This window comes from Pteropus vampyrus, unplaced genomic scaffold, assembly GCF_000151845.1.
Source record: "Pteropus vampyrus isolate Shadow unplaced genomic scaffold, Pvam_2.0 Scaffold28, whole genome shotgun sequence".
NCBI classification, from domain to species: Eukaryota; Metazoa; Chordata; class Mammalia; order Chiroptera; family Pteropodidae; genus Pteropus; species Pteropus vampyrus.
The window spans coordinates 6,466,452-6,476,289 of NW_011888809.1; the positions used below are offsets into that span (position 1 = coordinate 6,466,452).

Here is a 9,838-nt window from a genome sequence, read left to right on the forward strand (position 1 = left end):
TCAACTTCAGGTGCCAAGTTGGAAATATCGGTTTTTCTTGAAAACATTCAAAAATTTTAAAAGCATATACAAAATAATCCAGAAATATTTGATACAACAGTAGCGTAGTCTGAAGATGTGCCGGCTGTACACTGTTCCACAGTTCAATCTCTCACTTGCCTAGAAAGAAAAAACCTGCTAGGCATGGTTCCTCTGGCAAGACTTTTAAGTCCCTAAACTAGCTAGAGTCCTATTAACCAATTAACACAGCTGGGTGCCACTTAACAGCCTACACTCTAACTCAGGACCTACATCCTCTATTTGACCTTAGAACAACTACCATTCTCCATCAAATGCTTGATTCCATCAATTCAGCCATGGGGACACTGATAAGGGAAAAGAAGGGTTTTCATTTCTGGAAGCAAGACGCCTGAGTCAATTTGTCCCAATTGTATCTGCGCAAGGCCTATTATATGGGCTGTGATTTCTAGGGATGAAAGCTGTGAACTCCCAGGTCACTTGTAAACTGATCACTCCCCAGTCTTTCCTCCTCCTGCTTTTAAGTGGTTTGAGGCTGGTAAATTGAAACCTGAAGAAACACAGAGCTCTGATCCCTGGGACCTCCAGAGCAAACCTGGACTTTGGCTGATTTGCTGTAGGAAGTAACTGCTTACTTACCCCATAATTAACACCACAAGTTGATCTTTGGAAGATAAAGTACAGAAGGTCAGACATAAGATCATCTAGAGAAGGATTTCACTAAAGCACTACTTTTGGTAGCTCTTGTGACTACTTCACTCACGAAACAATTGGGCATAATTTCTAAAAATATTCCTGTTCACAGAAATGGAGGAAAGGGTGAATTACACATCACCGACTACAATCTCAGCAAAATTCCCCTTGATTGATGAAGCCATAGCACATGTCAACTCGATACTGTATCGAGATGTAAAACATGCAATTTGTTCCGCGGCATGTTAACTTAAACAATTTTAACTACATTTTACTATTCTATATACACAATGAACTGTCTTCTCTGGCTAGAAGTATCAACTGGCTTACCATCCTCCACTAAATAAAGTCCCCTTTTGAGGGGCTCGGCTCTGGCTCCCTGACAGGCCTCGGCTCTGGCTCCCTGACAAACTTCCACAGCCGCCTTCCTCTCACCCTCATATGTTCGGCCCTACAGAGTGATGAATGACACCGAGTTTCATGCCTCTTTACTCCTACGCAGACTGCTCCTTCATTCGGATGCCCTTTCTGCCTGTCTATGAGTCAAAGATGACTCTTCTTCCTCAAGATCCAGCCTAAGAATCACTTGTCTGCAATAGATCTTCCCCAGATCTATTTGCAACATCAGTGTTGCCCTTCTCTGTGAGGGTACTACAACATATATATTGCATTGCTACAATGGAAAGCATCAGTCTCTCCAGTAACTTGTTCATCTGTGGATATCAAATTATTGGAGTTGGGTGAAGAGACATGCCAACAGAATAAATTGTTTTCTAGTATCTTTGCTTCCCAAATATCTGCAATCAAGATCTGTCTTCACCCATGTAAATCATATCTGGGAGTCTAGGAAATTCAAGGCAGAGCATTTTCTAATGGAGTAAAGACAACCAAGGTTAACTCAGCTTCAATGAAATAACTATTCCTAGTATTCAGGTAAAGATCTCTTATCTGGGAATCAAGAGGTTTAGATTTCAGCTGTGGCACTGGCATGAGTCATTCCCATCGTCTCCTGGTAGAATAGAGGCATTAGATTGAATATTTCTAATTGTAATACATATTTATAAAATCTACATTCTAGCAGTATAGACAGTGGACCTCATTAGATTAATTATTCTAAGTCTAAGGCTAATATAGTCAAAGTTTATGATCTATATGGACAAGTTAACAGGATCAAGGCAAAACCTCTGCTTCTTCAGTTAACAGTTTTATCCTTTATCTCAATCAATTTCAAAATATATTCTACTGGTCCCAGGGGGAGTCCAGGAGTGAGAGTTTTCAGACTATACTCATCAAAACTATCCAGAAGTCACTCGTGGCATGTATGTTGTGCTGACCCCAGGTCAAAAGCCATACCCTCATACACAAACGTTTGTCCCCTTTCACTCAGTGTGTCTATTGTTGGACATCTATTATAAAGAAACAATCTCCAAAATATGATATAACATTAAATCCAACAATATTCTTTATAGCATTATATATACTATTAAAAATAGAAAATAAACTAAATATCCAGAAGACAAGGGCATTAATAGATTGGTATATCTGGTATAGAAGCATGATGAAATATTGCAAAGCCATTAAAATTGGTAATAAGGAGATATATATATATACATATATATATATATAGATATATATATATGTATATATATATATATTAGAAATACTCTAAAGTATGAGGTTAGAAAAAAAAAGAATGAGATTTGTATTATAGAAGAATCCCATTAACATGCAGAGGAAAAATTAATGAAAAGCTATACTAAAATAATATGTACTGTATAATTGTAATCAGATATGCATGACTTTTTAAAACTTCTGCCTAATTTTCAATAGTTTCTAAATTTTGTATAGTGAGTATGTATTAATTCAAAGACCAGAAAATGTAAATGTGTTTTAAAGGGCAGCATTTAAAAAATACATTCATAATTCAACAGATTGACACTTATAAACCATATTAAATAGACCGGTCTAATTTGAAAAGCATTCTATTTACACAGTAAACTGAAAAAAACTCACCAGGAAATCTGAATGCAATTTCATTAAATTAATAAACAAACATGATGAAATTCAACTGGGCTAGAAGAAACATTTTTAAACAAATCTCAGAATGTGTTTCTTAATGTATAATGTAAATGAATTTGTAACCAGTAACTCATGTTTTATGTTTTAAAAACCCATGATGTATATATTTGTACTATAAATAGAAAGTATGTTCAAAGAATTGAATATACAGGGATATAGATAATCAAAAGTGCATGCAAGGCACTGTCTAGCGATGTGACTTTGAGCAAGTTTTCTTCTCTGTAAACTCAAAATCAGCAAAATCAAGGCATTACATGAAATTTTCCCTAAGTTTCACTCTGGCTCCAAATGCTGGTTTCAATGCTGGTTTTCTAAGACCTGTTATGCAGCAGATGGAAGAGGAGGGTTAAAAGGGGTCTTAGGGAATGCCCAGGACAGAAACGTAGCTTTCAAGCAAGAAAAAATATCCAGAAGGAAAAGAATCTAAAGAAAAAAGAAAAAGAAAAATGAGAGGGGTGAGGTGGAAGAAAGAAGCAGGGAGGGACAGAGGGACAGAAAGAGAGACATCGAAGAGAGAATACGTTATGGGAAAGAAAGCATTAGTGAAATATCTCTGAGGGACATTCCAGGGTAAGAAAGAAGAACGTATATGAGATTCAAGTCAATGTGGCAACCTAAGATGCCACAATGTCTCTCTCATATCCATTCCTATTCTGTGGAAGCTCATAAAATGGCATCTCACCTTCTATCAGCCGCACCAGACCTTATTGCACAGAATGGAAATAAAATTGGGACTCTAAATGACCAATATGCGCTAGATGAATAAATAGGTCATTCAGTACAGATAAGAGAGAATATTTGAACCACACCTGAACCATAGCTCCAAGTGCGCATCTCCCCGTGGGGAGGGGTGTCCAAGGGAACCTCAACCTCAACATTACCAAACTGGAACGCTCTTTTACTCTCTCTACCTGCTTCTTCCCCAAGCACCTCTGCTTCAAGGACTGGTACCTCTTATGCCCAGGCACCAAAGCCAGATGTCTGAGTATCATCCCAGACATTCCTTCTAACTTACACCTAAAGTATAATGAATGCCCAATATAGTCATTAATGCCTAAATACCTTTGGAATCCACTTCTTACTAGCCCTCCCTCAAGTCTGGTTTACGACAGCGGGTTTCTAATTGTTTCCTCCAATATCGCCAGTCTACCATCCATTCGCGCCACTGCTGATAGGTATCTTTCTAAAACAGAATTCAATGATGCATTCTCATAGCTTTAAACCCTTGCGTGATTCCCCTTTGTTATGTTTCCTCCAAAACAAACCCAAACTCATTAGAACAACATAAAAGGCTGTTCTGAATCTGGCCTCACCTGTCTTCTAGCTGCTGTATTATAATAAGTAACCCCAGGTTCTCCACGCCGATGTCTCTGCAGGTGCCACCCTCCTCATTCTTCAACATCTACTTCAGAAGTCATCTACTCTGAATTTTTATTGACCTCCCCCATTCCCGGAGAATGTTCCCTTCCTCTGCGCCCATAGCAATTACCATGCTTCCCTCCCTTTATAATTCTCTAGCACTCATCACACTGTACTGTGATTATCTGTGTTCACATCTGTTCTCTCACTGAAATGTGAGATCCTTAGGAGCGAGGATCTCAGTTGTACAAGTCTTTGTATTTCCTTCATTTATTCATCTTGTAAATAATCAGTAAATATTCCTGAATGAATTAAATGAATACAATCTGTTAAGGATATACAGATACGAATTTAGCAATTAGAGATCAGTGAGTAATATGTGCTATTATTTCAATAGTCATCTTTAAATGTACAAACAAAATTGACTACCACATGTACCACTCCATTTCCTGGGTCAAGTTTAGTCTTTGTGCTATACAAGAAAAGTTCAGTATCTTAAATCATTTGACAGTATTTGGTAAAATGTACATGTGATGCCTTGAAGAAATAAACTAACCTTTGGGTCACTGAACATGCAAAGTCACTCTTAAGAAACCAAGATGATAACAAAATAATTGGAAACAATGGCTATCACTTGAAATTATGACCTAGATTGTTTTAACCAAGAATTGAACAAAAGGGAAACAAACATAGGGAAATACTACTAGGTATTTTCTTTGACCCCATTATCTTTTCTTTATGATTTTAACTATTATTCCTATGTAAGAAATACTACTATAAATACAGTCTTCTATCACAAGCTCCAGAATATGCCTTCTGGAAATCTCTACCTTGTTCTACAGGAAACTCAAACCAAGCATACTAGACTGTACTCATTATTTCAGTAATCTGTCAACTCCTTTTTACCCTCCCCTTAATTCTATGAAAGGCACTCAGAGTATGCTAACTTTCTCTTTTAGCTTATCTCCTTCCCTTCATTTCTCACAAGTACTTATTTACTCGTAAAATTCTTTGTCAATATCGAATGTGTGTGTTACAGTAGTCGCCTCAGCTGTCCCTGCATTGCCACCACTCCAGTCGAGAATACAATGACCTTTCACTTGGATTACTCTGAGAACGTTTTATCGAATACACTGCTTCTTTCCCATCTCCTCATCTCTGCTTCCCAAACCCCGCGAACCCTACTTTATACTGGTGTGAGACTAAAATCGAGTACAACATGGTCTAATAGAAATTTCAAATGTCGTATACTGTATGATACAGTAGGCACTAGCCACATAAGGCTATTAACCTCTTGGAATATGGCTCGTACAACTGGGGAACTGAGTTTTAATTTATTTTTATTAATTTAATTTTAAATACCTACACGTGGCTAAGTAACTACCTTATTGAACAGCGTAGATCTAGATCTAATTATGCAGTGCCTGATTAAAAAACAACCAGTAACTCAATTGTATCCTAATGGTGTGAATGAAATAAACAGAAAACTTGTCGACTCGTTCACGATCTGGTTCAACCTGAACACCCAGTCTTACACCCCACTGCCCTTCACCACAGCCCCCATGATACCAATATTTTGGAATGCTCATAAATTTTTTTAAAAAGCCCTGCAATTGTCCCTTCTGGGGCTTTGTTTGATCTCCTTTGCTTGGAAGCCCCAGCTTATCGCATTGCTCCTACGAGCCTGCCTATTATTCAAAACCCAGGAGGCTCTAAAGTGCCATCTCCTCAATGAGAACATGACCAGAGTCTCTCAGTTGAAGGACTTAAGAAACCCACAGTACACTGTTTTAATTACAGTTTGCCTTATATTGCTGGTGAGATTTGTTGTTGTTGTTGTTGTTATTTCTTATTAGAATCTTCTCCATTGGATCCCAAGTTCCTTAGGGTGATTCAAGTTTGCAAATCCATGACATCTCACATGATGTCTAGTTTTAATAAATGCTCATTAAATGTAATATTATGAATTTGTACAACAAAAACTATATTTCCAGATACTCTTTAGTCCTTGGGCTTTTATAATAACTGCTCCAATATGAGTTTTTTTTTTTAGACAACTGAAACTGGGTATATTCATATACTATAACTATAAATATGGTATTAATGAGCAAACACTTGTTTCATAGGAAGAACCATAAACTGAACAAAGTTCATAATCCTCCTTTATTTAAAATTTAAATAGAAACTCATCTATCACGACTGTACTTGCCCCTCTGAAGAGAAGAGGTTCTTGTAAGTTGCAACTGAACATGCATGGAGAATTCCCTCTAAAAAATTCACCAAATCCTCACTGCATGACCAGTTCTAGGCAAAGTGCCGAGAGAGAGCAGACAAACATAAGAAACAGTTTCTACTTCAGGTGCTTAAAATTAAGCTGGGTCCAAATGGCACACATGTAACAAACTAAAGAGCAGCATGGAACGATCTAGTAGAAGTGGTCCTGTTGCTTTGGTGAATGGGATACATTTTGAGCTCTGATAGTCTGTGAATGTCTGGAATGAACCATAAAGAACAAGTATGGCTATTTTTGACAAAAAGACAAAGAGGCAAAAACAAACACTAGGATGCATGGATAATAACAGAAGATAAATGAACGACCTGTGTGAAATAAAGGTTCTATGAAATGCGGAATATTGAAGATAAGTAAGGGAAAAATGCAGAGGCTAGAATAAATAACAGGACTCAAGGCAGTGGAAAATACTCCGAAGCATGTGAGTAGAAGAGAGATGAAATAAAAATAAAATGTACATAGAAGTGATTTCTCCCATTTAGCTTTAACTTTAAAACTAGTTCTCTCAGGACTTTCAGAATGGCAGAATAAGGAGCTCAGAGAACCCTATCCCTCCGTTTCACAATTTAACTGGTGAAAATTATATTTTTTAATCATTTAAAATCTCTAGAAATTTTCCTTAGGGCATACAGGAAATAGAAACATTCATTTAAGAAAATCTACTAAATTTCAACGAGAATATCGAGAGCCTGTGGCATGGGCATGTAGCCACAGACTACACCACTAGACCCCTCCTCCCCACACACAACTCAGTGTTATACGAGCCTCTCGGCTCCCAGTCTGGGACTATGGCTTCACACCAGAAGGGGCAGGATGCCGCTATTTTTTATTTCCCCCAGACCCATGCTACAGATGCTCTATTCCAAGCAGCCACTGTGCAGAGGGCGTGTCTCTTCTCCTCAGCCAGCTCCTCCCTCACCCCCATTCATTGAGCAAAAACTCTACCCCACATCTAGCAGGCCAAGAATAATAGGCCCTGCTTGCCCCAGTCTCAGCTCACTTACAGGGAAGAGGTTCCACATTGGGAGGAATCCAGAAGACCAGCGGTTGCCTGTCTGCCTCCCACATGCTTACTCATAGAGCCGGGGCACTCCAAGAAAAAAGGCTCCCACTGATACAGTGAATACCCACAGGCCAGCTGGAGTGCTTTTTCCTGATGGTCTGTTTCTGCTCTGGGTAGAACAACCTCTATATCAAAGATCCACCCAGACATGTCATCATAAAGATGATGAAATCCAAAACGAGGAAATATCTTAAAAGCAGAAGAGAAACATAACTCATCACATAAAAGAGAACCATAATAGCATTAACAGCTGACATCTCCTCACAAACAAGGTGGCCAGAAGGCAGTGGGATGATGTATTAAAAGTGTCAAAAGTTAAAATGTCAACCTAGAGTCTTACACCCAGCAAAACTGTCTTCGAAAAATGAGGGCAAAATAAAGATATCCCCTGTAAACAAAAATTGAATTTGTTGCTAACAGACCTTTCATGAATGAAACACTAAAAGTTCTTCTGGCTGAAAGCAAGTGACTCCAGCCAGTAATTCAAATCCACATGAAAAAGCAAAAGAACACTGGCAATGATAATTATGCAGGTAATTGAAAGAGACAGTATAATTGCATATTTCTTCTCCTTTCTTCTCTTGACTGATGAAACAATACGTGCGCTGTTTCGCATATTGCATTGTTAAGGTCAGAATGTATAGAAATGTAACCTACCTGACCATAACAAAGCTGTAGTGGAGTAAGGAAATGATACGAGATGGTCAGTCAAAGCCGCGGGAAGAACTGAAGAGAACTGGAAAGGGTAAATAAGAGAGCAGTCAATATAACACGCTTTATAAACATCTACCTGCTAAACTTTCTTCTCTCCGGTTATTTAAAAATATAACATTATATAAAGTAATAATTATAAAAATGTATTGTTGGATTTGTAACATAACAAGCATAATATGTATAATAGTAATAGTTTTAAAAAGTGAGGAGAAAATTATGTTTTATACAGAAGTAAAATTTCTTAATTCCACTTGGCTTAAGTGTATAAACCTGAAATAGATTCTGATAAGTTAAGATGCCTATTGCAACCTAAAAGATGATTTGTCCAGGATGTGCTTGTCTATACTGATTACTATAAAGAAATCTAGAATTTATGCAATTATAGCATAAAGCTGGCTAGAGAATGGAAATTAATCCTGTAACATCTTTGTCACTGAACGACTAAACACATATTAAAACTAAGAAGCTCTAGACCTAAGTGGCTGAGCTGACATGCACGCCACACGTTGTTAGTGCTTGTTTGTTATTCCAGTAATGAGAAAATGGACAACTAGGAAGCTGGTTATGAAGGCTCAAGCCCCTCAAGAAAGGAATACCACATCTGTGCCTCCTTCTCACTTATATCTTTTGAATCATTAGTACCTGGTGTTTAGCAAGATGTATGATTCACTGAGTCTGTTTTGACAATTTTATCTTTTGTGGCAACCCATAGAAGAAGAAAAGAGTACAGTGGTGTGTGTTATGGCTTTGAACAGCTTGAGTCTTGCCATAATTTATTTAATCTATTATGGTACAGAATACAATATAACACCAATTTAAGCCTATATACATATCAACTATGTCAAAAATTCCCAAATTTCTTTCTGGGAGTCATAGATTCAGGTCTTTAGTTTGGCAGAATGCAGAACACAAATTTTGGGCTGGTGCAAATTATTGGTTAAAATAAAAATAGTTACTATTATTGAGCAATTTAAAAAAACCTTGTTATTGTAAGTGCTAAGGCAACTACTAATAACTCAAAAATAAAATTAAAATTATTAAAGGTGTTAAAGTGTTATTCTAGAAAATATTCAATTAATCAAAAAGAAGGCAATGAAGGAGGAAGAGAACAACAGCAACAACGAAAGACATGAAACATCGGGAAAAAAATAAAGCAAAATGGTATATACAAATCGAACCCTATTACTAATCAGGACCCTTACCTCAAAACACATAGAAGCAGTTCACAATGCATTACAGACCTAAATGTCAGACCTACACCTATAAAACCCTTACAATAAATTATAGAAATAACTCTATGTGATCTTGAGCACAAGTGACAAAGGAAAGAAACAGTCAATTTGGACTATATAAAATTGAAAACTTTCATGCTTCAAATTATACCATCAAGAACAGGAAAAGACAAGCCACGGAATGGGAGAAAACATTCATACATCTTATCTATGCGAATGGATTTGTATCAAGAATATATAAAGAATTCTTAAACTCAATAATATAAATACAAAAAAATTGCCTATTTTTTTTTAAATAGGCAAAGAATGTGAATAGACATTTCTCCAAGGAAAATATACAAGTGGCCAAAAAGATCATGAGATGATGCACGACACCATCAGTTATTCAGG

At 37.1% G+C, this 9,838-nt stretch overlaps 1 long non-coding RNA gene across 1 annotated transcript in view; it reads right to left on the reverse strand.

Moving 5' to 3' along the window:
- The window catches only part of LOC111737553, a 95,072-nt gene extending 86,849 nt beyond the window's left edge, over positions 1-8,223 (reverse strand). The window contains exon 1 of the long non-coding RNA XR_002779472.1: positions 8,160-8,223. This is a non-coding gene — a long non-coding RNA (uncharacterized LOC111737553). The remainder of the gene's footprint in view (positions 1-8,159) is intronic.
- Between the last annotated feature and the right edge of the window lie 1,615 nt (positions 8,224-9,838).